Here is a 27467-nt window from a genome sequence, read left to right as displayed (position 1 = left end):
TTACTTGCTAACTAACATTGCCAAGAATATTTGAAAGAAGAACAATGGCAAACCTTGGGTGTTGACATTAATCATCATCTTCTTCTTCTTCGTGGATCTTTCGGCAACAGTTGAACATTTCATGTGGTGATAACCGACGGCAGTTAAATTAGGGGAAGCACAATATGATTCGTGAAAGTAACTTAAGTTGCATGAACATTCTCTAATTACTTTCTCAAAGATGAGCCATGCATATGTTAAGACAAAGGGTGCATGTTGATAGCTTCCCAAAATCCAATAATAAAATAAATTGTTAAACTAAAAGGGCAGGTGCTGAAATCAAATGTCACCAAATACTCCAGCGTTAAAAATCCTGCTCTGAATCCATTTTTAATCTTAAAGAAAAGATGGGATTATTTCAATCGCCAATATTTATTCATTCATTCATTCATTCATTCATTCATTTATTTAACTTGTATGCCGCCTCTCTCCGAGGACTTTGATCCCCCACCACCTAAGCGGGACTCTAACTAGCCTCAACCCTGGTGCAAAATTCAAATAATGTATACAAAATCATAGGTGGAGCCACAAATGCTGCTTACTGCTAACAGTGCTTAGCAAAGAACAAACGCCATCCCACTTTCCAGCCCAGCCAAGTTCTGACAGGCTATACAATAATATTAATATGGTCACAAATATGCTTATTCCAAGTAAGCATGACTCTAAATTGGGGACCTTTCCTCTCAGTCTCCCCATTTCCATGGTGATTGTTGGATGTCAGGACAATGGAAGATTGAATGTAAGGATGTAAATTAGATTAATTGGATAATTAATTAGGTAAATTGGAAACTGAAGCAATACTAGAAAGTTATCTTGCTAATTAATTTAGCCAAGTCTTTACCACTTATATGACCAGCATATTGGTAGAGAACTTTGAGTTGCTGGATGTTATTATTATTATTATTATTTATTGGATTTGTATGCCGCCCCTCTCTGCAGACTCGGGGCGGCTAACAACCGCAGTAAAACAGTACAACAAAATCCAATACTAAAAAAGCAGTTAAAAACCCATTATATAAAGACCAATCATACATACAAACATACCATACATAAAATTGTGAAGGCCTAGGGGGAAAGTGTATCTTAGTTCCCCCATGCCTGGCGGCAGAGGTGGGTTTTAAGCAGCTTGCGAAAGGCAAGGAGGGTGGGGGGAGTTGGTTCCAGAGGGTCGGGGCCGCCACAGAGAAGGCTCTTCCTCTGGGTCCCGCCAAGCGATATTGTTTGGTTGACGGGACCCGGAGAAGACTCACTCTGTGGGACCTAACTGGTCGCTGGGATTCGTGCTGCAGAAGGCGGTTATTGGATGATTTGTCCATCCCAAACAAGAAGGGGAGTTTGTTGAGCTTTCAAATAAGTTGGAGATGCAGCCTGCAGTTAAAAGGAGAGGCTCCATTCCAGTTAATGGAAGCAGAGGAGAAGACTCTTTGCTACTAAATTTCAGGCAAGACCTTCTAAGCAGTAGTGGGTTCTAAAACCCATTGCTACTAGTTTGTGCACACGTTTTCACGTGTGCACAATGCTTCTGCACATACACAGAAGCATCCTGGGTGGCTGGGCAGAGCATCCTGCACCACTGCTACCAATTCGCCAAACTGGGAGCAACCCACCGCTGCTTCTAAGGACATAAGCATGCTCCGATATCGGGGATGGGACTTTTTGCCTCCGCCAGTTGGATGAAGCTCTTTCTTCCACAGCAGCTGATCTGCCGCTGCATTCTCTCCCTCGCCCCAAAGGCCCCTAGCTCTTCGCCCCAGCCCTTTCGTCATAAAAATCCACATTCAGCCACAGCTTTTTGGCTACATGGGACACTTCGCCACCATCCAATCAGAACGGTCGTTACAAAATGCTATTTGGGAAGGAAAGAATGGGACAGTTCCCCTCCCATGCCTTTTTCACCCCCTCCTCTGTTCATGTGGAGAGTCCCCAAAGGTGGGGTGAGAGGGAGATTTGGGAGAAAGAGAGTTGGAGGGCTAAAGATCCCTCCCTGTTTTCAGAGAGAGAGAGAGGGCCATTCATGTTGTGGGCATCTAGACGATCCCATGCCTATTTCACCCCCTCTTCTGTTCATGTGGAGAGTCCCCAAAGGTGGGGTGAGAGGGAGATTTGGGGGAAAGAGAGTTGGAGGGCTAATGAGCCCTCCCTGTTTGCAGAGAGAGAAAGAGGTCCGTTCATGCTGTGGGCATCTAGACGATCCCATGCCTTTTTCACCCCCTTTCTTCAGGGACACTAAATTTTCTGTTGCATTTTTCTTGTTACTTCATACGCTGATTCCACCAAACGCATCAGCAGGATTTGGTATTTACTTTTCTACCCAAATTGAAAAATTGATAAAGCACTGAGCAGCATTAATTCAGCTAATCAGTTTGATTTGCTTTTCCCTCATGAGGTCACGCCTCATAATCCTTCTGACAGGTGCATGAGCTCATAAAGGAGAAGTAAATGAAACCTTTGATTGGGCTGAATGAAAGGTATTCACCTGAGTTTTTATCTCTGTGTGGGTGCTTTATTAGTTACTGCGGATTGGTTGGTTAAGTTGCTTCTGTTTTTATTTAATTTTATTGACCTAGTTTAGGTTTGTTCTATTTTACAAAATTTATTTGTTTACTTATTCATCTATTTATTTCGTATTATATATATTTATATATATATATTTATATGTGTATTTGTTTAATATATTAAACAGTAGTTTAGCTTAGTTAAGGTTTACTTTGTACTTTTACTTTTTACTTTTACTGAGTCCGAAAAGGAACGTCCAAACTCACAGGCAGTCAACCAGATGCAAATCCTAGGGAGGACCATCTAATAGTCCCTTCCCTTGTTTTAATACTTTTATTATGTTTTAATTTTTGGTTGTGAGCCATCTAGAGCAGAGGTCCCCAACCTTTTTTGCACCAGGGACCGGCATTAAGCTAGACCAGTTTTCCATGGCCCGGTGGGGGGGGTTAGGGTTAGGCTTTGGTCATATGGGGGTGGGGTTCATTTCCTTCATTTCCTCTTTCTCTCATTCCCTCTTTCTATCCTTTCTATCTCTCACTCTTTCCTTCTCTCCCTCCCTTTCTCTCTTTCCTTTCTCTCATTCCCTCTTTCTATCCTTTCTATCTCTCACTCTTTCCTTCTCTCCCTCCCTTTCTCTCTCTTTCCTTTCTCTCATTCCCTCTTTCTATCCTTTCTATCTCTCACTCTTTCCTTCTCTCTCTCCCTTTCTCTCTCTTTCCTTTCTCTCATTCCCTCTTTCTATCCTTTCTATCTCTCACTCTTTCCTTCTCTCCCACCCTTTCTCTCTTTCCTTTCTCTCATTCCCTCTTTCTATCCTTTCTATCTCTCACTCTTTCCTTCTCTCCCCCCTTTCTCTCTCTTTCCTTTCTCTCATTCCCTCTTTCTATCCTTTCTATCTCTCACTCTTTCCTTCTCTCTCTCCCTTTCTCTCTCTTTCCTTTCTCTCATTCCCTCTTACTCTCTATCCTTTCTATCTCTCACTCCTTTCTCTCCCTCCCTTTCTCTCTCTTTCCTTTCTCTCATTCACTCTTTGTCTCCTGGGGCTGCCTGCACCTGCCCTGCACCCCCCACCGCGGAGGGAAAGCATTTGGTATCGGCACCGCCAACCCCCCCTCCACGAGCAGCAAAAGCCTAAGCGGCGGGGTGCGCCCTTTGCATTTCGGCATTGGCGCTCTCCCCTCCACGAGCAGCAAAAGCCTCAGCGATGGAGCCGAAAGGCAAACGACGCGATCCGTCGCTGAGGCTTTTGCTGCTCCTGGAGGGGAGAGCGCCAATGCCGAAATGCAAAGGGCGCACCCCGCCGCTTAGGCTTTTGCTGCTCCTGGAGGGGGGGAGGATTTAATCCTCCCCGCCCCCCCCGGCAGCCAAACCTCGCTGAGGCTTTGGAGTTCGGGCGATCCGACGGAGTTCCCGCTCCCACCAACGCCCTGCAGCCGCGCCAGAGCCACCGCCACGAGAAAGCTTTCCAAGACCCATCAACGTCCCGCTGGAAGCTGCCCTCCCGCCAGCCGCGCCGCCCCGGAGCCCCGAAGGCTCGCAGCAGAGGGAGGCAAAGCGGCGCGCGGCAGCCACAACAAGCCCGCACTTGTTGCGCGATGGGAGCGCGAGGATGACCGCAGGCGCGACCCGGGCAGCCTTTCGACCGACTCGCTTTCGCCGCGCCCGGGAAGCGGCCGCTACGGGGCAAAAGGCGCGTGGGCCGGAGGGAGCGCCTTCTTCCGAGGGGCCACTCGCGCAGGCCCCGCACCTCCCGTCCAGCCATGCTCGAAGGAGGCGGCTGGCGAAGCGCGGGGCGGGCCGAGCAGAGCCGCGGCGTCAGTGGCGGCCGAGCACCCCGCCCCGTCGGGGAAGGAGCCGGGAGGGAGCGGTATTTAACCCGGGGCCGGCCGGGTGCGACGGCAGAGACGGCTGACCAACCCCCACGAGAGGCTCGAATAGCTGCGGCGTCTCCTGGGGCTGCCTGCGTCTGCCCTGCACCCCCCACCGCGGAGGGAAAGCATTGCCGAAATGCAAAGGGCGCACCCCGCCGCTTAGGCTTTTGCTGCTCCTGGAGGGGGGGAGGATTTAATCCTCCCCACCCCCCCGGCAGCCAAAGCTAGCTGTCAGCGGCGCCGCGGACCGGCTGAAAAACCCTAACGGCCCGGTCCTGGTCCGCGGACCGGCGGTTGGGGACCTCTGATCTAGAGTCCTTTGAGAGATGGGCAGCATACAAATGGAATAAATAAATAAATCTAGTTTTTTCTCATCATTCCTATCACTCCTTTCCTCCCACTTTGGACTGTATGACTGTATGCTTGTATTATAAGATTTTTATTAATATTGTTTGTTTCTTCATTGCTTATTTGACCCCTATGACAATCATTAAGTGTTGTACTACATAATTTTTGACAAATCTATATTTTCTTCTACTCTACTCTACTCTATTCAGCCAAAGGACAAGGGGGGAAAGGAGGAGGAGGAGGCGAGGGGGGGTGAGCCTCTCAACCCGCAATTCTGCCAATATCCCAAAGCTGGCGCCCCTTCGATGAGAAAGAGCTCTAGAAAGTGAATGCACAAGCACAGATACATGCAAGCAAGCGTGTTGCAATTGGTCCCGTGAAGGGAGGGTGCTTTGGAAATCAAGTCTGCATGCAAAACTCAGCTGGCCACCCCACACAATGACCTTCCCCCTTTGCTGCTGCATAAATCACACCCACGCCTACTGGATCGGGCTCCTGACCAAAAAAAACCTGTCCAGTCCCAGCACCACGCACCCCAGAAGACGCCCACAGAGAGAGAGAGAGAGATGTCCTCCCCGCCTGGCTTTTGCACGCAAAACAGCACCAACACATCCCAAAGCAATCCACACAATAGGCGCAATTCCCGGCCCTTCCATTCTCTTCTCCCCCCCCCCCATCCAAGTCTGCTGAATCCCCCACCATGCCGGCAAGATCATCTCCCCTTAGCAGGGATGAGAATGTATCTCCCAGCTAGGCCCCTCGCGCAGCTTCCCCCACGCAGCTTAGGATGCGGCTACCTTCCTCACCCCGCGCACTGGCTCTTTTTCCCTGCTGATCTTCTGAGCAAAAGCGTGGTGCTCATCCATGGCTGCTTCGGCTCCCAGTGACCCCGAAAATGGTCCTCAGCTATTTCGCCACCGCCGCGGGAGGACCCACGCTGGGCTCCGAAGTTTGCAGAAGTTTCTGCGCCTCCTCTGCGGCCGGGAGGCTCAGCGGGGAAGGAGGCCATGTTCAGGCATGGGAATCCGGCCCCAATCTTTTGCCTTCTTCTGAGGTCACAGGGGAGGTGGGCGCGCGCGATGGCAGCCGTACACAGAGCCAGAGAAGCCGGGGGTTTCTCCCCCTCCGACAGCTTGGGAGGGGTGGATCAGCTGTCGGGCGGGGAGAAATGGCCAGTTCCTGTGCACGGGCTTGGAAAAGGCTGCGCCATCTTTGGAATTTGCGTGTGCCACAGCGCACTGCATAGAGGGAACAGTGGTCGTAGGTAACATATTAAAAAACATTGATTCTTGGCATTATTGACAGTGAATAATCTATAATTCTATTAGCATCTGATGATCTGAGCACTTAATTAAAGCGCAGATTTAGCAAAGATTCTTATGTTGTTGTTGTTTTTAAAAAACTCATTGTTTTTCCTTTCCAGCTCAGGAAAGAGAATAAAAAGAAATAATCTGTGTCAATTTTTGGCCCTTCAGTCTAACATGCAATGATGTCTTTCCAAAGCCTGAAATAAGAACAGTTTTGCTTTTATTGAATTTGCTAACTTCTCTGAGAAAAATATTTTTTTAAAAAAAAATGACCCCTCAATCCAGCCAGCGGAAAAGAGGTTCCTGCTCAAGGGAGCCAGTTATTTCCTCTCTCCTGTCTCTTCTTGTGTTTTTTATTCAAAAGGAGCCAAGCCAACTTCTGTCACAGAGTGAACAATTCCTGCTCAACAGAGTGCTTCTCCCACTTCTCTCTCTTTTGTTTTGATCCAAAAGGAAAAACAAGGATTTCTTTCTCTCTATCCATCACCACCACCCCTTTTTTTAATCAAAGAGAGGCTGAGCCTCTTCTCCTTCTCATGGACAAGGACAGATAACTTTCTTTCCCTTTCCTAACTGATTCAGAAGCTAAATAACCTCTTGTTAAGTTGAAGAATCCCCTTATCTTGCTATTTCTCCAGGGCATGTATGTTTGTATGTACGTATGTATGTATATATGTATTCATTCATTCATTCATTCATTCATTCATTCAAGTACGTATTTGTAATACAGTATACATAGATATAACGTTGTTTATATACATAAGAATGAATACTGATAAGAGGGAACATTTGGACAGGGACAGTAGGCATGCTGGTGTGCTTATGCATGCCCCTTACTGACCTCTTAGGAATTAGGTGAGGTCAAAAGTGGACAGTCTAAGGGTAAGATTTTGGGGGTTTGGTGATGAAACCACAGAGTCGGGTAGTGAGTTCCAGGCATTCATTTCTTTTTCTTTTGTATTACTAATAATCTCTCCCTTTTCCTTTTGTATAAGTATAGAATATCTTAGAATATAAAGAAATTTAATTAATAAGTTTAATATTATAAATATAGAGTTAAATTCAACAAGAATGTAACTTACATGTGTGGCATTTCTGCTTTGATCTGACTACAGTTAGGTTTTTTATATTTCTGTATTAGTTAGACTTCTACGACAAGCGGAGCAATGGTAGCTCCTTAAATGTTTAGTGTTGTATGTCCTTGTCTGTCTTTTTGAAAATCAATAAAAATATTTTTTTTTTAAAAAGAAAAGAATGAATACTGATAAGAGGGAACATTTGGACAGGGACAGTAGGCATGCTGGTGTGCTTATGCATGCCCCTTACTGACCTCTTAGGAATCAGGTGAGGTCAAAAGTGGACAGTCTAAGGGTAAGGTTTTGGGGGTTTGGTGATGAAACCACAGAGGTAGTGAGTTCCAGACATTAACCACTCTGTGGCTAAAGTCATATTTTCTACAGCCCAGTTTGAGGCGGTTCACTTTGCGTTTGTATCTGTTGCGTGCTTGTGTATTGTTGTGATTGAAGCTGAAGCAGTCGTTGACAGGTAGGATGTAATAGCAGATAATTTTATGAGCTATGCTTAGGTCATGCCGAAGGTGACGTAGTTCTAAGCTTTCTAAGCCCAGGATTTCAAGTCTGGTTGTGTAAGGTATTCAATTGAGAATAGAGGAACGGAGGGCTCTTCTAGGAAAGTATCTCTGGACACTTTCTAATGTATTTATGTCCAATATGTGGTGTGGGTTCCAGACAGATCAGCTGTATTCCAGGATTGGTCTGGTGGGTGTTTTGAATGCTCTGCTTAATAGTGTGATATTACCAGAGAAGAAGCTATGTAAGATTAGGTTAATAACTCTTGAAGTTCTTTTGGTGATGTTGTTGCAGTGGGCTTTGGCACTCAGATCATTTGACCCTCAGAGTGAGGGTCATCTGCCAGGTCTTGTTTATTCAGCTTTTATTTGGTGTTCTAATTCTTTTTGCCAATGTGCAGGACAGGGCATTTATTGGTTGAGATTTGGAGTTGCCAGATGTTTGACCATTCTGTTGGTCAATTCTCCCGTGAACTTTACATTTTAATCAGTAAAGATGTCAGGGTTTAATCAATATTGCAATACATTGAACAAAGAAGGTTCTCTATGGAGAAGTGCGTCCTTCTAAGACCAGCTTGGATTTTCCTACTTGGTGCCATTTGAAAAACAGCAATAGCATTTAAGATCTCTGGGTGAGAGGTCAAATGTTATTGCATCAACAAATACTATCTTTGGCTGAGATGTTTTCAGAGATGGGTTTTGAAAATTATACATCAAACTACGGTATTTTTGGAGTATAAGATGCACATTTTTCCTCCCTAAAAGAGGCTGATAATTTGGGTGCACCTTATACTCTGAATGTAGCTGGGGGCTGGGGGGTTTTGGGTTGTTGTTGTTATTGTTTTCTCCCAGCCCTAATTAACTGCTAACAAACTTCCCATCTCGCATCTTGCAGGCTCTTTCATTGTTTCTCCATGGCAAGAATGTTTTCCAAGCCCTACGTCTTTGCAGGGTTTTTTTCATTGCTCTAAACTTGCTCCAAATAAGTTTCTTTCTAGCCCTAACCAGGTACTAACAATGTTCCCAGCTCTTACTACCTTGCAAGCTCTCTCATTGTTACTATCTGCAAAGAATGTTTTCCAAACTCTAAGTCTTTGCAGGGTTTTTTCCATTGCTCTACTTGCTCCAAATGCTTCTTTCCAGGTGAGGTTCCCAGCTCTTACTGACTTGCAAGTTCTTTCATTGTTACTTTCTCTGAATCAAGTTTTTTAAAGCCCTAACCAGGGGATAAAATAATGTGCTGAAACTGACCAGACTAAAAACGCTAGCCAGATGAATACCTGGTAAGCAGATTCTTTTCCCTAGTTTCCTCCCCCGAAACTAAGTTGCGTCTCATACTCTGGTGCATCTTATACTCCAAAAAAAATACAGTAGATAAAATTTCCTGTGAATATTTCTTTTTTTAAAAAAAAATGCCACTCTGGTTAAATAGGAAAGAAATATAGGGAGACAAGAAACACCTGTATGGAAGATAAATAATTTCTAAGCAGGTAGAAACTGAATTGCAGCAATACAAAAACATTTTATTCTTGTCAACTGTTTGGTATGTTTTCAAGTACCAATGCATTTTTACATTTCAACATGGTGGCACCCTTGTTGTGCCTGAAGGGATCAATTCTTTGATCCTAGCTAATATTCAAGAACACAGATGTGCCAGCATCAGGCTTATAGGACAGATGTTGTTTTTTCCTGGAACAATGGGAGCTTCCAACCAAAACTAGGAACAACAGGAGAAGGGGAAAAGAGACAATTATCTACTGTGCTGCACGAATCATACGCCAGGATATGTACAAATCTACATGCAAATTAGCATAGATCAGGATTTCTAACATATTGCTTTAAAATTGCCCGGCAAAACTGAATAAAGATCTGATCAAAAGCATCCAATTAGTGCTCATGTTTTACAGATGAGGGACACTGAGGCTGAGATACAAGCAATTAGGCAAAACGAGCTACTGCAGATAAAGTTTCCTTGCAATTTTATTCACTCTCATTAAAAAATTATTAGTCAGAAACCCTGGGAAATCTACTGCAAGTCACATGGAAACCTACCAGTTGATCTGAATATGTACCCTGTCCATTCCTGTGATAGAAAGTTTATCAAGTTCACCTGGCTTATTTTGAACAAACAGGATGAAAAACTAGAAAATAGGAGTGAATGACGATTCCATACGCATGAATAGACAGAAGACATCATGTCCAGCCTGTGATTTCTTCAACATTACAACTTCTATATGTGAAGTTGACAGTGTATGTTTGGTATTTAGTTTATGTAATCCCACCTTCCAGGAAAGGCACCAGTTTCAGCCTAATTGCATTCCAGCAAGATAAGACAGGGAATGAATTAAAGAGAATAAAATTCAGCTCACCGATTTCTAACAGTCATGCAGTGTCTAGCAAAGAACTTTGGCAAAGCAGAAATCAGGTTTATAGGGGGGCATTTTTGAGCATCCCAGCTCTAACACAGCGTCCCTGAAGCAACGTTGAAACTCCACGCAGAATTTCCTGAGATTCTTTGCTTTTATACTTGCTGGGAGTGGTCATCAAATCTCCTAGAATTAAAGCTGCAAACTTACTTCCTTTTACTATACAAGTGTTGTTGTCTGCTTTGTAACCTCCTGAATCTAGCCCCTAAGAGTGGCTCATCCGCCCTAATGTCCCCTTCATTATCTGACTGGGACCAATCCACCATTGATATATCTGCCCCCCTCTTACCAGATGTGACCAGATGTAAGTGGCTTGACGATCATGTGACTGGGGGGGTGGCTTAAAGTTCATGTGACTAGCTTAAAGGTGGCCAACCTGATGTCATTCACATCAAGGGTTTGGGTTAGGATATCTGGCCTCTCCTCAAAGAGATACAAGATATTTACTATTACTGAACATCCAAAATATGCTATTTAATCCTATGCCATATGTGCACATACATGTTAAACACAGGCACTCAAAAATATACATTAAGCTCCATTTTTTGCTACCCCCACTGTGTCGCCCCCCCTTGTGGGCAGCAGCCCATGACTGCACACATGCCAGAGGTGGCACACAGACCCCTTTCTGTGGGCATGTGTGCCATTGCCAACTGCTCTTCCAGTTCCATTGTGTGCATGTGCACCAGACAGCTGCTCTCTTCCGGGTTCTGCTGGTCTTCGCTATACCAGTGATGGTTAACCACTCAGTGCTGAAACTGGAGCAGTGGAGCACCAGAACCTGGAAGAGAGCAGCTTGCTGATGCTCATGTATACCAGACTTGCTGCCCAGCGCGCATGCATGCAACAGAACCCGGAAGAGCAGCTGGCCGCACCAATGCTCCAACGCTCCAGTTGCGACACTCAGTGCCAAAACGGTTAACCATCCCTGCATTAGCACATATTTATTTATTTATTTATTTTATTTTATTTATTTTGTCCAATACATAGATTAGATTAGATTAGATTTATTGGATTTATATGCCGCCCCTCTCCACAAACTCGGGGCGGCTCACAACAAAGTAAAAAAAATACATAATAGCAAATCCAATACCCACCAATCCAATTACAATTTTAAGCTAAAAAATTCATAAAAAACAACCCCAGAATATTAAAAAAACAAGCACACAATCAATCTAACACCAAAACAACATGGGCAAGGGGGAGATGTTTCAGTTCCCCCATTCCTGAAGGTAGAGGTGGGTTTTAAGGAGTTTGCGAAAGGCAAGGAGGGTGGGGACAATCCTAATCTCAGGGGGGAGCTGGTTCCAGAGGGTCGGAGCCGCCACAGAGAAGGCTCTTCCCCTGGGTCCCGCCAAACGACATTGTTTAGTCGACGGGACCCGGAGAAGGCCAACTCTGTGGGACCAAACCGGTCGGTGGGATTCGTGCGGCAGAAGAGAAAGATATGTAATAATATAAGTAAAGAAAAGAATAGAAGATAAGATATAAAAATATAGGTGAACATATTTGAAAGGAAGAAAAGATAAATGAGATAAGGAGAGACAATTGGACAGGGGATGGAAGGCACACTGGTGCACTTATGCACACCCCTTAGGTTGATGTGAATGAATATGGGATCTTCACATCTAAGGGCTTATATTTTTTAAAAAAAAATAACAGGGCTATATGAATTTCAGGGATAAGAGCAGCTTCTGTTTTCGTTTGTACTAAATGGTGTCATGGAACCATCAGCGTAAACAAGCTCTTAAGCTTCTGCCTGTAAACAATTTCTGTAAACTGTTGTGCTGTCTTACCCTTGAAAACTCTGTGCAATCATTGCACAAATTGTCACTGCATTCCTGCTTCCCATGTTACAGCTATGAGGGTTGATATATTGTCATGAGGATGAATCACTGAAACCAGTCATTTCTAAGTTAACCTTTATTATTTTAAGATTTCTGTTCCAGTGATCAAAGGTCTTGATCCAATCGCTTGGCTGACGGATGATGCAACAATTGCTAAATGGGACAATGAAGGATCGCCTAGTGATAATCACGTCTACACAAAAGACCACTATTCTTGCAAACTGTGAATACTGGCTTCTATTGATTGATCTCCGAGGCTTGGGGTCAAATGGATAAAAAGCTAGCTCAGATTTGAAAAATTATACATTTTGAGACAGAAGAGATAAGGATTCATCATCAGCTCTAGCTGTGAAGAGGAGTAAAAGCATACAGTATATGCCTAGAGTTAATAGAATAACAGAGTTGGAAATAACCTTGGAGGTCTTCTAGTCTAACCCCCTGTTCAAGCAGGAGATCCTGTACCATTCCAGACAACTGATTATTCAATATCTTCTTTAAAATCTCCATCGTTGGAGCACTCACAACTTTTGGGGGAAAGCCATTTTACTGACTAATTGTTCTCACTGTCTCCTTAGTTCTAGGTTGTATCTCTCTCTGATAAAGCTTCTGTCCATTACGTCTTGTCCTGCCTTCAAGTGCTTTGGAGTTGATGAAGTCACACAGCCAGTGGCAGTTTACTTCCTGTCTATTCTACAAAACCAATTTGATCAAAATAGATTCATGTTGGGGATGTCTATTCTATATCATTTTCCTACTATGGCTGCCTTTCTTAAACTACAATCGTGAATATGCTTACCTGAGAGAAGCTCATTAAGATGGTTGCTGCTTACTTTTGAGTAGAATGTACACAATTGAATTGTTAGGGTTCTGAAAGTATATTGATGCCATCAAGAAGGTGTTGGTGCTAGACATTCCATTTTAACCCAAAATTTAGAGGAATGATTCAAATGAATGCAGAGAAGACTGAGAACACCTGCTCGTTTCACTCCTTACTCCTGTTTTTGGAAAGATCAGTCTTGTTCTTGGCTCTTTTTTCAGTCTACCCCAGTTGAAAAGAGGAAAATAATGTATTTTTAGTTGTAAATAACTTACTCTCAACATTAATTGTGTTTTGAGAGAACTCTTTCATTTCTCCTAAGTTGACAAAGACATTTACATTTACCCAAATGTATGATAGAAACATAGAAACATAGAAGACTGACAGCAGAAAAAGACCTCATGTTCCATCTAGTCTGCCCTTATACTATTTCCTGTATTTTATCTTACAATGGATATATGTTTATCCCAGGCATGTTTAAATTCAGTTACTGTGGATTTACCAACCACGTCTGCTGGAAGTTTGTTCCAAGGATCTACTACTCTTTCAGTGAAATAATGTTTTCTCATGTTGCTTTTGATCTTTCCCCCAACTAACTTCAGATTGTGTCCCCTTGTTCTTGTGTTCACTTTCCTATTAAAAACACTTCCCTCCTGAACCTTATTTAACCCTTTAACATATTTAAATGTTTCGATCATGTCCCCCCTTTTCCTTCTGTCCTCCAGACCAGCGTTTCCCAACCAGTGTGCCGCGGCACACTGGTGTGCCGCGAGACAGGGCTAGGTGTGCCGTGAAGTTCCAGCTGGGCGGGGCGCTGCCGGTACTTCTGTCCAGGGACTCCCGCTCGCAGCTGTCCCTCGGCTCCTGCTCGATGCCGCGGTTTTCGGCTCTCCTGCTGGGCTCCAAAGAAGGAAGGCGGGAAGAAGGAGAGCTCCGTTCTTCGCGCCTTTTTCCCGCCTTCCTTCTTTGGAGCCCAGCAGGAGAGCCGAAAACCGCGGCATCGAGCAGGAGCCGAGGGACAGCTGCGAGCGGTAGCCCCAGGACGGAAGTACCGGCAGCGCCCCGCCCAGCTGGAACTTCTCTGGCGTCAGCGGCAAGTGTCCTTTATGGCCCGGCGGGAGGGCACTGGCGGTAGGAGCGGGGGGGGATGGCTGAAGCGGCCGCAGGCAGTCGTGGGGAGATAGCGGCGGTGAGAGGGAGCTCCAGGCGGCGAGAGGGAGCGCACGCTCTCTCTCTCTCAGCTGACTGCAAGTGGGAGCCCTGACGGTGGCGGTTGGACGTGCTGCTGGACGCCGTACATGCTGGCGCTGCGGGCCTGGCATATACGGTGTCCAGCACCACGTCCAGCTGCCGCCGTCAGGGCTCCTGCTTGCAGTCAGCTGAGAGAGAGACATATAAGAGAGGCAGAGAAAGAGAGACAGAGCAAGAAAGAGAGACAGCAAGAGAAGCAGAGAAAGAGAGAGAGAGAAAGAGAGAGAGAAAGAGAGACATAGCAAGAGAGGCAGAGAGAAAAAAAGAAAGAGAGACATAGCAAGAGAAAAAGAGAGACTTAGCAAGAGAGGCAAAGAGAAAGAAAGAGACATATAGCAAGACAGTGAAAGAGAGAGAGAGAGCAAGAGAGAGAGAAAAAAGCAAGAAAGAGATAGCAAGAGAGACAGAGAGAGAGAGAGCAAGGAAGAGAGAAAGACATAGAGGAAGGGAAGGAGGGAGAGAGAAAGAGCAAAAAAGAGAAAGAAAGAAAGAGGGATGGAGAGAGAGAAAGAAGGGAAGGAAGGAAAAGAGAGAAAGAGGGAGAAATAGGGCGAAAGGGAGGAAGAGAGAGGGTTTTTTTGTCCAAACTTTTCTTTAGCCCGCCCCCCCCGCCCCCCCGCTCCGCCCCCCCTTTCAATGTTCCCCAGGATTTTGAAAATATGAATAATGTGCCGCGGCTCAAAAAAGGTTGGGAAACACTGCTCCAGACTATACAGATTGAGTTCATTAAGTCTTTCCTGATACATTTTATGCTTAAGACCTTCCACCATTCTTGTAGCCCATCTTTGGACCCGTTCAATTTTGTCAATATCTTTTTGTAGGTGAGGTCTCCAGAACTGAACACAGTATTCCAAATGTGGTCTCACCAGCGCTCTATATAAGGGGATCACAATCTCCCTCTTCCTGCTTGTTATACCTCTAGCTATGCAGCCAAGCATCCTACTTGCTTTTCCTACCGCCCGATCACACTGCTCACCCATTTTGAGACTGTCAGAAATCACTACCCCTAAATCCTTCTCTTCTGAAGTTTTTGCTAGCACAGAACTGCCAATGCAACAATACAACTAACGATACTAACCCAAGAGTAATGTTTGAAAGAAAAGAACCCTTCAGAATTCTAGGAAAGCTACTGAGGAAAACATAGAGTGAGTAAAGCGAAATTTTTCTTAAATGGGTTCACTAATGATCAACACATATTAGTAGATCTTGGCATCTAGCCTACTGTGTTCCATTATTAAAGAAACAAATTACTGGTTTATTTTTTGATTCATCTGAGAACAACAAATGGAAAATAATAATACTTATCTAAGAAGTATGTTTCCATGGTGTACTTATATTTTTTTCTAGCCAATGATGGAATCTCTGTAATCTTCATTCTCAGCTGAGTGAGTTCTAAGCCTACTTCATCAAGGTCCTTATAAAAACCTGTATTTGCTCGGGTGATAACAGTATGGGGTCAGAGTTTGAACGATATCCTTTCTTCTGTATCATAATCAAAGATTGGGGGGGTTAGAATGAGCTTCTGCAGCTAATTGTGCATGAATGTTTGAAAGCCCTGGATTGTCAACATGTGATCTTGTAGTCGAATACAACTTTATTGATTAGTCAGTTGACCATATCAAGAAACAATGGGCATTGGCCATAATATAATAGAATTACATAAAGTAAAATGAAGTAAGATGAGATTAAAATAGAGTAATAAAACGTAAGAGTGAGATAAAGATATGGAATGGAATGGAGAAACATAAAATGGGTACTAGAATACAAAACAGTATTTGTTTAGATGAATGGGTGTGTTCTACAAAATATATTCTCAGCTGTAGTAATTTTAGAAAATACAGAAAAGAAAAAATAGAGAAGAAATAAAAAATAATATAATAAAGCAAAAGAGAGAGAGAAATGTATAAAGAAATTACTTCTTTCTTCATCACAACTGATATAAACAATTTTAACTTATCAGCATCTCTTAAATTAAAACAAAACTTTTTTCCCCATATCACATCTCCAAACAAATCCTTAAAGCCTCGTCATTTCAGTTCTGATGTCAGCAAAAGTTCATTAAGGGTTAATAAGGGTTAATAAAAGAGATAAGAAATATTATTTTAATCTTAATTCAAATAATGTCTTAGAACTTTAATACTTCTCATTTTTGTCTCTTCTCACAAAGGTCTTTGAACTTTAATGAGCCTCTTTTGTGAATCCAACATAGAAAATTATCTAAGTCTCTCTCTTGGTTTATTATTTGTATATCCTTTTTTATATTAAGACCTCAGCTGGTTTATTTTGAATACCCAGGTGGCAATTCTTGTAGGCTGTTATTTTTAAGTCCACTTTCAGGTCAGTCTCCACCTTGTCAGATATAATTTCTCCAGATCCATCTATCAAAGCTTACACTCATAAAATTAACCCCTGACTCCATTGTTCAAAAATATTCTTTATGTTTTGCTTCATTCCCTAAATCAAATTTAAGTATTCTTCTCCTTAAATTGTAATCTTATTCTTTCTGTCTCTGTCTAGTGTCCAACTTTCAAAGTATTTTAATGAAAATTTAAACCAAAGCATTTTCTTATGGGAAGGATTCTTAGAATTAATTCCAAAATCTTATTTCAAATCCATCTGCGCCCTTGGTCAGTTTGAAACTTTCCAAAATCAAAATTCTAATCATCTGTTGGGTGTTTGTTTCAAAGAATCCTTAAACTTGTTTTCAAAACTTTTTTTTGCTATGGATCGAAGGAAACTCACACGGTGGTTGCTTGTTAACCGAAAAGCAGTTAACAAGCAATATCCAACAGGAAGTATGTGAACCATGTGCCTTTTTGAAGTTGCCAGCCACAGTTTCAGCAAGATGGTTATTCCTTTGTCTCCCAGAACCCTAACCCCACTGGAGTCAATTGACTTGTGATTTCTTGTAAGAAACAATGGTCTGCAGAATTTGTGAATGACGCCAAATACTCTCCTTGTTTGTGTTCTGTCACGGCGATGAGCCCACCAAGAAATAGGTCCACCCACATGGACTTTACAAATTTTAAGCATAGAATTCTAATGTTTTATAAAGCAGGTAGGTTTTAAAGTGCAGCAACAAAGCAAGGAATGTCTTTTCTGGCCCAGCTAATTATCACCCAAGAACAGACATCAAGTTCATAGCTAATTCTCCTTTGATCACCCAGCTCTCATTTTCACTGACTCACTTTAAGTTGGCAGGCAACCCAGAGATAGTAAGTTCCTTCTTCTTCAATGGTAAGTCATCCTAATAGTCTCACATCCAACTCCGATCATCCAATTGACTTCCACACTAGCTTATAATGAGACTCACCCTTATATAGCCAAAAGGCGTGGCCAAATGTTCTATAGATCTATTCACACGGAGACCTTTTCCTGTTCAGAAACTCCTACCTTCTGACACTCCTGCATACTCTAGCATCAATAAAATACTCTTCCTCTTCACCTGAGTCACTCATGGGCATCTCTGGAGGTGCTACAGGCCCTGTTTGGCTTTCAGCCTCTGACTCCACATCCTCTCCAACCTCCAACCTCTTTTCTATCAGACTGAAGTTCCAAGTACACTGGCCCACACAGTCTCTTGATCCTCAGAAACTGTGATCAGCTGTGAGGATGCTGGCTGTCCACAACACTTTGGAGAGAAATTACCAAGAGTCAGTTAATTCACCAGTGTTTCATTCCACCACAGTTATCAGCAGATTTCAGCAAAGCTGTCTTCAATTTGCCTGAATAGTCCTGACTATAAATTTAGCAATTCTAAGGATTATATTTCTATTTGCATTCTGAAGGAAATACATTCCCAATCTATGTATTCCCTGGTACCAGTAGCTATTGATAACTTTATCTACCAATAATTTGTTCAATCCCTTTTTTAAAAAGCTAGCTAATCAGTACTCTAAATCCTTTTTATAAAGAGGCACCCCAGAACTATACACACACAACATTCCACCCTATTGTGCAAACTTCCTGAAATTTTATGTGACAGATTAAGATGTATCAAACAACTGGCTCTGAGCTCAAAGTATTTATTATCTGTGGAACAGCATTCCAGGCATCAACCATGATCAAGTACAATAAGAATGAACAGATACAAATAAATGTCTTCACAGGCATTGAAACTTTCTGACAGATCCCTCTATCTCCTTGTATTTAAACATTTCTCTCTACAACTTTATAGGTGGGAAATTGCTTGGAAAACATTTGGAAATAGTTTCAGTCTTGTTTCTTTTGTGCAGTCTGGGAGATCTTATTAGATGGTAACAAATAAATTCAGAACAATGTTTACTGACTTCTAGTCGTTATCTGGACAGAAGCGGTAACTCCATTCCTGAATCTTAGTGGCTCGCTATTTATTACAGTGCGTGTGTGTGTTTAATATATAATTGTTAAAAAAGAGAGACAGAGTGTCTTTAGCTTTCAGAATGAATAAACATATATACAGTGGTGTGTTTAACCATTAAGCAGACTAAGCATGTGCTTAGGGCACTAGGCCTAAAGTGGGTGCCACAAAGTTGAGAAAGAAAAAAAAACCAATGAAGATTTTTTTAAAAAAATTGATAAAACTAAGTGGGGGCACCAACATTTGTCAGTGCTTAGGGCATCAGTGAGCCTTAATCTGCCACTGCATATATATCTTATTGAGGAAAAGATAATTAAATATGTGGTATCAGAGGGCTCTGCGTTCTAACTGTACTTCTGAACAAGAATAACTTCTGACAGGCAGTTGACCCTACTTAAAAAATCCTAACTCTTAGAGACAAACTATATAACATAGAGTGCAAAGTTTCTTTATGTCAAATTTTAGTATATTTAATCTGGAGTGGGAGAAAGTTAAATATATAGCTTAATATTTCTATAAATTTGTACAGCAATCATGGGAACTTGGAAAGGTTTCTTGGATTGCTAGATACCCTCACCACAGAGACTAAAAGCATTAAAATCAAATATTTAAAGGCATTGGTTTTTCTTTTCATAACTATTGATTGTGGGAATCAAATTGGAAAGGATAGTAATGCTGTCTTTCTTAACTCTAAATGCCAGTGACTTTTGGAAAGTTTCGGACATTACAACCAAAAAACACCATTTACTTAAATGGAGTTGCCCACAGTTCCAATCATCCTCTTCCCACTTTGTTTTCACACTGTGTGGCCTTAATTTTCCCCAAAGTCCAAATCTTGTTTGTGAGTTTGCCTGCCTGCTGGGTCCATCTTGTCTCAATGACATCCTCCTATCAGCTGAACTCTTTGTGTTCTGGTTATCGATCTGCTGTTCAGCACAGACTTGGAATGAAAAATGCTATCTTTAATGCCTTCCTTTCTTGAGAGCATTTGATATTCGGACATAGGAGTGGTGGCCAGTTGAGATTTATAATACTTTGTTTGCAATTCTGTGTGTGAGTAAATGCTTGACATCTTTAGCAAATTCTTGAGGCTTTTCCATGTTTTTATGAAATTGACATCCTGGGCAGCTTTTTCATCTTCTGTTTCCACACATTGTGCTTCTTGTGTTGTTACTTATTTTAAAATGCTTTTAACAATTTGTAAACCATCCAAAGTCAATTTGAATAGGGTTTTCTATGAATTTAATACCTTATTGTTATGGTTGGTCACACAATTGGCCAGATGTTTAGAAAAGAGGTGGCATTTTAATACAGTACATTTATTGTACCCTTCCCAAGGACCCGGGATAGGCAGATGTTTGATGGTGTTGGAGTGTCTTTGCAAGATGTGAGCTTTTTGAAGTAAAGCTGCCCTTTGCAATTGACTGGTGTTGATTTTTGTCAATGCCAATGGTGTTCAGATGGCTTGGGATTGTACTTATTCCTATTGGTAGTATCTTTATTTGTTTGATTAATTTCTATAGCTGCCCATCACAAGCGACTCCACCTTTGCTTTTTTTGCCACAGACATTCTACTTCTATTGTATTTTTTATTTTATACAGTTCTTTCTCCTATGTTCTGCTCAGGGGCGAGTTCTAATTTACTTCGTTGCCGGTTCACTTCCTCCTATGCTGCATGGCCACACTTCATGAGTGCACGCATAGTGTCAGGGGGGGTGGGGTCAAAAGTAAGATGGCATGCGCAGAAGAAAAACAAACAAAATTTTAAAAGAATGTTTAAAAATCCAACAAAAATATTTCTAAAAAAATGCCAGCATTCACAGACCAACACTCACAGAACCAGTCTGTGATGCCTTTGTGACATCACCAGCAGGTTGCTCCCGGTTCAGGGGAACCGGTCCAAACCGGGAGGAAGTCCCCTCTGGTTCTGCTGCATCCAGGTACTGCAGCATCCACTATCCACTATTTTTTGTCTTTCTTATCAACCATTGTTGTTACTATTATTTATTGTTGTTACTATTATTATTATTTTTTAAAATATACTTTATTTACATATATAATAAAAAGGAAAAAGGAAATAAGGGAAGGTAAGGCGAGGAAGAAAAACTGGGGTAGGACAGAAGAAGGAAAATGGGGGGGTACAAAGTCAAACATTTATGGTAACACATTGTAATATATATAAGTTATCATGCATATATTTCCTAGAAGGAATATAATGTTTCTTAGTTTCTTAATCGTTATATGTATACATTAAATCATATTTTTAACAAAAATGTTATATTTCCTAATGACTATAAACGTACAGTAAGTAGCAAGTAAATGTTACTATTATTATATACACAAAAATGTGAAATCACAGTTGTCAGTTCTTTCACTGATATTGCATTGAGTTTGTCCCAAAATTACAGATTGTCATAACATACCAGCAGAGTACATGCACAGATCCAATCAGTGTGGACTTTTGTAATTGACAGATGGAATCTTTGTCAAAGTGCAGATTTTCTAACTGCCCTCCAAGGTTTTTTTTACTGATAACCATTGCCATAATCTGTCAACTTCAATTTTCGGATCTTGTTACTTTGCGAACTTCTCCAATTCCTTGTTCTTCTACTCTTCTATCCCTTAGTATAGCAGAATACTATAATTAATAATTATATATTAATCCACCATAATTACCCACAATTTATTCTTTTCAACACAGATAAATCTGCTATGTTATATGCCAAGATTTTATCAGTTTGTTTGTATTCAGAAATCCCACAATATTTTAGCCTGCTTATTTTTTACTATTTGTTTTCAATATATGTTTCAACAAATGTTTCATTAATGGCACATGAATTTTTTTACAAAAGTTCCCATGAATCACCTTGGCAATTGCTATGCCATTGTTTATAATTAGTTTGTGTGATGTTCTTGCATGGACTGAGTATATTATCTGCTGATTCTTTTTCTTCTTTGCACATACAGTAGATGTTATATGTAGTGGCTGCCATCTTTCACATAGTTGTATTGTGTGAAAAGCCCTATCACGCATAATAGTTTATGAAACTGAGTAGCATCTGATCTGCTCCATGTTTATTAGATTAGTATAAAAACAAGTTTATTGTGATTGATATATTGTGAATATTTATGCATTATTCTACATATGTCCCAGTATTATCTTTTATTCAATCTTTTAAAAAAATAAATAAAAATGCTACTACTTGTTTCATTTGGAGCTCTCAGTTTCAGATCCTCCCTTTCCATCCTAAATGGTGCTGCCACAGAGAAGAGGGGGTCAATCTATTCTCCAAAGCACCTGAATGTGGAAACAACTCAAGGAGAGAACCAACTTAGAAACTGTTCTGATTTGGGCTTACCAGTTCGGAACAAAGAAGCCCCCATGACCAAAGGATTCAATGTAAACACTTTTATATAGTTAAAGATGCTTTGTACAGTCAGGAGCAGATTTATCAACTCATGTTGGCAGAGATAATTAGCATATTCTTCCTTCAGATAAGATCCATAAATCACACACATACCCTTACAGATCTCCAAGTTTCTTTTGTTTCTCATTCATTGGCATTTCTGCATGACTCTTAAAGGAGCCACAGCAGTTTCTCAGCATGGCAGTTCTGGAACTCCAGATCTGAGTCCTCCACCATGACAAGCATTGAAACTCCACACCTCTTTACCCAGAAACTCTCCTTTAATATACAGACTGGGTGTGGTCAACTGTTTCCTAGAGCTATACTGACTAGAGTTGCTTTCATAGACTCACTTTCTGAACTTTTCCCCATAAAGATATTCCTGTCTGCTTCTTGACCTTCTGATACAGGCATCTAATAGATGACAGAGAGGGAGGGAGAGAGAAAGTAAGTGAGAAAGAGAGAGAGAGAGAAAGGGGGAGATAGCAAGAGAGAGAAGAGAAAGAAAGCAAGAGAGATAGAAAGAGTGAGTGAGAGAGAAAGCAATAGAAAGAGAGAAAGAAAACGAGAGAGAGAGAGAGCAAGAGGGGGAGAGAGATAGAAAGAGAGGGAGAGAGAAAGTGATAAAAAGAGAGAGAGAGCAAGAGGGGGAGAGAGAAAGAGAGAGAAATGACTCTTGATTTAAAGCATATGGTAAAAAGCACCCAAATAATAACAGAGAGAGAAAATACCAGCCGTTTGTGTGTGTGTGTGTGTGTGTGTGTGTGTGTGAACTCTTGAACCATTTCCAATAGCTCACCTATTATTGGAAATGGTTCAAGAGTTCACACACACACACATACACACACACACAAGGGGGAGGAGACAGGGATGGAAAAAGAGAAGATAGTAATAATGGTAATAGATTTTGGTTTTGTTTTATTATTAATTTCTTTTAATAAAAAAGAAGGGTATTTTTTCCTTATTTATTTATTTATTTATTTATTTATTCTTCTATGCCGCCCAGTCCCAAAGGGACTGCTGCTCAGATGCTATGCTTTTCCGCCCACACCGAAAAAAAATTAGAGGGAACATTGCCTCGGGGTCATCCGGTTCCAACTCTCAGTCATTCCCACTCTCTGATTCAGCTGGCAAGAATGCTGACCTAGTATACCAAGACAGGCCCAGTTCATCCTCCTCAGAATCTGTCACTAACTGACCTGGTCGTGGATCACTCACAACAGAAATAAGGAGAAATTTCCCAACAGAACAATTAATCAGTGAAACAGCTTGCCTTCAGAAGTTGCAAATGCTCCAACACTGTAAGTTTTAAAGAAGAGACTAGAGCAGGGTTGGCAGACTTGATTTCATTGAGGGCCACATCAGGATTGTGTTTGACCTAGGGGGTGTTGCTGGGGGTGTGGCCAGAACAATGTCACTCATTTTGGTGGACTGAGCGTTCTGCCAGTGAAAATGCCTACCCTCCATTTTTGGCTTCAATGGTATAAGGTCTTCTGCTTGAACAAAGGATTGAATTAGAAAATATCCAAGGTCCCTTCTAACTTTGTTATTCTGTTACAGTGATTTTTAGATTTACATAGGGAAACAGGGCTAGTTATTTACCTTCCTCTCAATCTGAATTTGCTCAGACCAAACCCCATCCAAAGATATATTATCTGAAAGTGTAAGATTAAAATCTAAATGTTTAGTTCACATTTAATGAGTCAGATAGAAGATTGTGTCACTAATACACCTGATATTTAACTAATTCTTACCTGGTGTTAAATAGTCAGTAAAAAGAACAAAGGTAACACTTTAAATCTTTCTACATTCTTGCTACCCATGTGTTGCTTAATTATTAAACCCTAAAACAAGAGCTAAAATGAAGTCTTGGAAGAATTGCAAGTTTTGAAGTTCAGTGATGCGTACTTCCTATATTAATGGCGCCTGAATTATAGGTTTGTAACCTTACCATTTTCATTTCAGACTGAATTCACAAAGCAGCAAAATTATTTTAAAACTGAGTTGAAAATGCTTGAAGATGAATTATTGAAACGCCTTTCAGCTGCCAAGATTTTCTTTCTTGGGAATATTCTTCAGGCTGAGAGGATAAAAACAAGAAAACACACAGTGGCAGACATTTTTTTAAAAAAAAGATAAATTATCAATATGAAAAGCACAGGCCTCCAGCAACAAGAAAAAAAAAGCACGATTTTTTTCCTCAGTAAACCTATTCTTCTTTGGTTGGTTAATGAACATAAATTTTGGTGTTCTCCATCAGAATTTTATATACTGTATATATATATGATATATAGATATACAGTGGTACCTCGAGATACGAGTTTAATTCGTTCCGGACCTGGGCTCTTAAGTCGAGCAGCTCTTATCTCGAACGACTTTTCCCCATAGGAATTAATGTAAATAATTTTAATTGGTTCCAGCCCTCAAAAAACTCACAAAGTTAGTCTAAATTATGCAGAAAGACATGTTTTTAATGAAGAAATGTACATGTACATATAAATGAATAATGACGTTTCTTTCACTTAACTTGTAAACTTTCTTAAACTTTTAAATTTACATATGTTCAACTTCTCTGCCACCCAATCCTGTAGGACAGAGGTCCCCAACCCTTTTTGCACCAGGGACCGGCTTTAAGCGATCAAGAGAGGAATGGGTGAATGAATGGACGGAGGGTGGGAAGGAAGGAAAGAGGGAAGGGACAGGAACAGAGGAAGGAAGCAAGGAAACTTATGAAAGGGGAGAGTAAGAGAGGAATGAGTGAAGGGAGGGAGGGAAGAAGGTGGGAAGGAGAAAGAAAAGAAGAAATAGAGGAATGGAAGGTAAAAGAGAGAAAGAAAAAGAGCAAGAAAGAAAGAAAGAAAGAAAGAAAGAAAGAAAGAAAGAAAGAAAGAAAGAGGGAAGGGACAGGAACAGAGGAAGGAAGCAAGGAAACTTATGAAAGGGGAGAGTAAGAGAGGAATGAGGGAAGGGAGGGAGGGAAGAAGGTGGGAAGGAGAAAGAAAAGAAGAAATAGAGGAAGGGAAGGTAAAAGAGAGAAAGAAAAAGAGCAAGAAAGAAAGAAAGAAAGAAAGAAAGAAAGAAAGAAAGAAAGAAAGAAAGAAAGGGGGAAGGGACAGGAACAGGGGAAGGAAGCAAGGAAACTTATGAAAGGGGAGAGTAAGAGAGGAATGAGTGAAGGGAGGGAGGGAGGGAAGAAGGTGGGAAGGAGAAAGAAAAGAAGAAATAGAGGAAGGGAAGGTAAAAGAGAGAAAGAAAAAGAGCAAGAAAGAAAGCTGCAAGCACCCCCCCGAGCCCCCCAGGCCGGCTGCAACCTTTTAAAACACGCGCGCTGCTTCGCAGCTGTCTCCTGAAGCCGAACGCGGAAGTTAGCGTTTGGCTTCAGGAGACAGCTCCTTGGCGCTTGTATCTCGAATTTGGGCTTGTAAGTAGAACAAAAATATCTCTCCCCTCCCAGCTCTTATCTCGAGTTGCTCTTAAGTAGAGCAGCTCTTATGTCGGGGTTCCACTGTATATATATATATATCTATCACATATTTTTGCTGAACATTTAAAATTAAGGGAGACTAGGATAGTGCTATTTCGGTCTTGTTCTGGCCTCATCAGCTAGCCATAACCTTATATATATATTTGTGAAAATTGTGCTATAGTATGTAAAGAATAATTACATTTTCTCTATATAACACACAAGTTAGTTTGGTCATGTCCAAATAAATTAGATAATTTTTTAATATACATGTACTTTTCATCTATAACCACAATTGAACCCAACATTTCTATTGCTACAGTAAGTGAAACAATTATGAAATGAATGTTACCCCATTTTATCATTTTTTGTCACAGTTGTTAAATGAATCATTGCAATTGTTGAGTTAGTAACACAGTTGTTAAGTGAATCTAGCTTCCTTATTGACTTTGCTTCTCAGAAGGTCACAAAATGTGATCACGTGACCCTGAGACAATGCAACTGTCATAAATATGAATGGGTTGTTGTAAGGCAAGGGCCACTTGTATTCAGAAAGTAACAGCTTTAAAATTAGGAGAATTCAAGATGTGAAGGTGAGTTACTATTCTTTTCATCTCACAACTTTGTATTTTTAAAAATATTTATTTCTCTCTCTCTTTTTTTTCAAACTATATACACAAAACTTGCATGTTTGCTATTCTTAGATCATAATTTTGCAGTCTTCGGAGAGGGGCAGCATACAAATCTAAGAAATAATAATAATTTTAAAAATGGGAGAAGAACTATATAGCTTAAGTTATCTTGGTAATGTGGATAGAAATAATATGGTACAAACTAAAGCACTGTGGAAAAAGCAACACTACATAGCTATTTTTCCAAATAATTTTTGGCATCCTTGTTCATTGGTGAAAATTCCTCTGAGTAGTTCTACAGTATTGCTGGGACAAATTACTAGCATCTTGAAAAAAAATGGACAATCCCTGTTAATTAAGTCTCATATTTTATATCAACAATACATCTCTTACCATATATGATCATGCAGTATTAACAATGCTTATTTTCAGTGAATATAAGCAACAGCGAGTCAGTTCTAGAAACAGAATGCCCTGCATATGGCATTTTCATTTATCAGGGTCAATACATTTTAGAATATCAATCAATTAACCTTCATTCTTGCAATGTATTATCTTCCACTTGCAGCTTAAAGAATCTGGCAAAAATTGAATGATTTTGGCTGAGGAACCCAACAGAATAATTATCTGGGCAAAGTAAATAGCACAGCTCTGATCATAAACTTGCTTGTGCTCATGAGATGCTGCTGCTGTTGTTGTTCCTAAATGTTCGTCCCGTTTATTTGCAGAGCCTGCTTGTTTTGCACTGCGCTTACTTGAGTGATACAATGAAGAGTTCTCTTTTCCAGCCAGTTTGTCACAGACTCGGATGCTGATTTGACCTGACAAGGAGTGATGGACCCAAGGTCAGCCAGATGGCTTCTGTGCCCAAAGGACAACTATACTGCTCAAAAAAATAAAGGGAATACTTAAAAAACACAATATAACTCAGACCTGGGCAAGGGGCGGGCCACGGGCCGCATTCGGCCTGCCCACTGTCTGTGACCGGCCCGCCCACTATCTGACCGTTTTCCTGGAAGAGGAAGCTATGGAGTAGGGGGGGAGAACAAGCGCCTTGAATGAACAGGACAAAAAAGCACCCACCAACAAAGCTCTCTTGAAGCCCCACCATTGCGTGACAAATCAGGATTGCCCTTTTTAGTCCCATTTTGCTGCGGGAAAGCAACAATCCCTCCTTCCTCACAGCTCTCTCCTCTCTGCGGTGCCGGACAAAATGCAGCGGGTTGGCAGGGGGGCAGTTGCTGAGGCTCAGGGCAGCAGCAGCAGCAGCCCAACCGCAGCGGGAACAGACTAGGTAGCTGAGACGGAGGGGAACAACAGCCCAGAGGATAGGATGCAAGGGCAGAGGGCTGCTGGGGGAGGTGGCGGCGGGCCGACAGAGAGGGGAGGAAGGCAGGTGGGCGGCTTCATGCCATATTGGAACTGAGACATCTCCCCCGGGCATATACAATTTATGAATGGTATGTCTGTATGTATGTTTGTTTAGAAAATGGGTTTTTTAAAAAAAATTGAAACTGTAATTTAGATTTGTTGTAGATTGTTTCACTTTGTTGTGAGCCGCCCCGAGTCTCCGGAGAGGGGCGGCATACAAATCTAAATAATAAATAAATAAATAAATAAATAAATAAATAAATAA

The sequence above is a fragment of the Erythrolamprus reginae genome, chromosome 1 (genome assembly GCF_031021105.1).
Source record: "Erythrolamprus reginae isolate rEryReg1 chromosome 1, rEryReg1.hap1, whole genome shotgun sequence".
NCBI lineage: Eukaryota > Metazoa > Chordata > Lepidosauria > Squamata > Dipsadidae > Erythrolamprus > Erythrolamprus reginae.
This window is presented reverse-complemented; position numbering follows the sequence as displayed.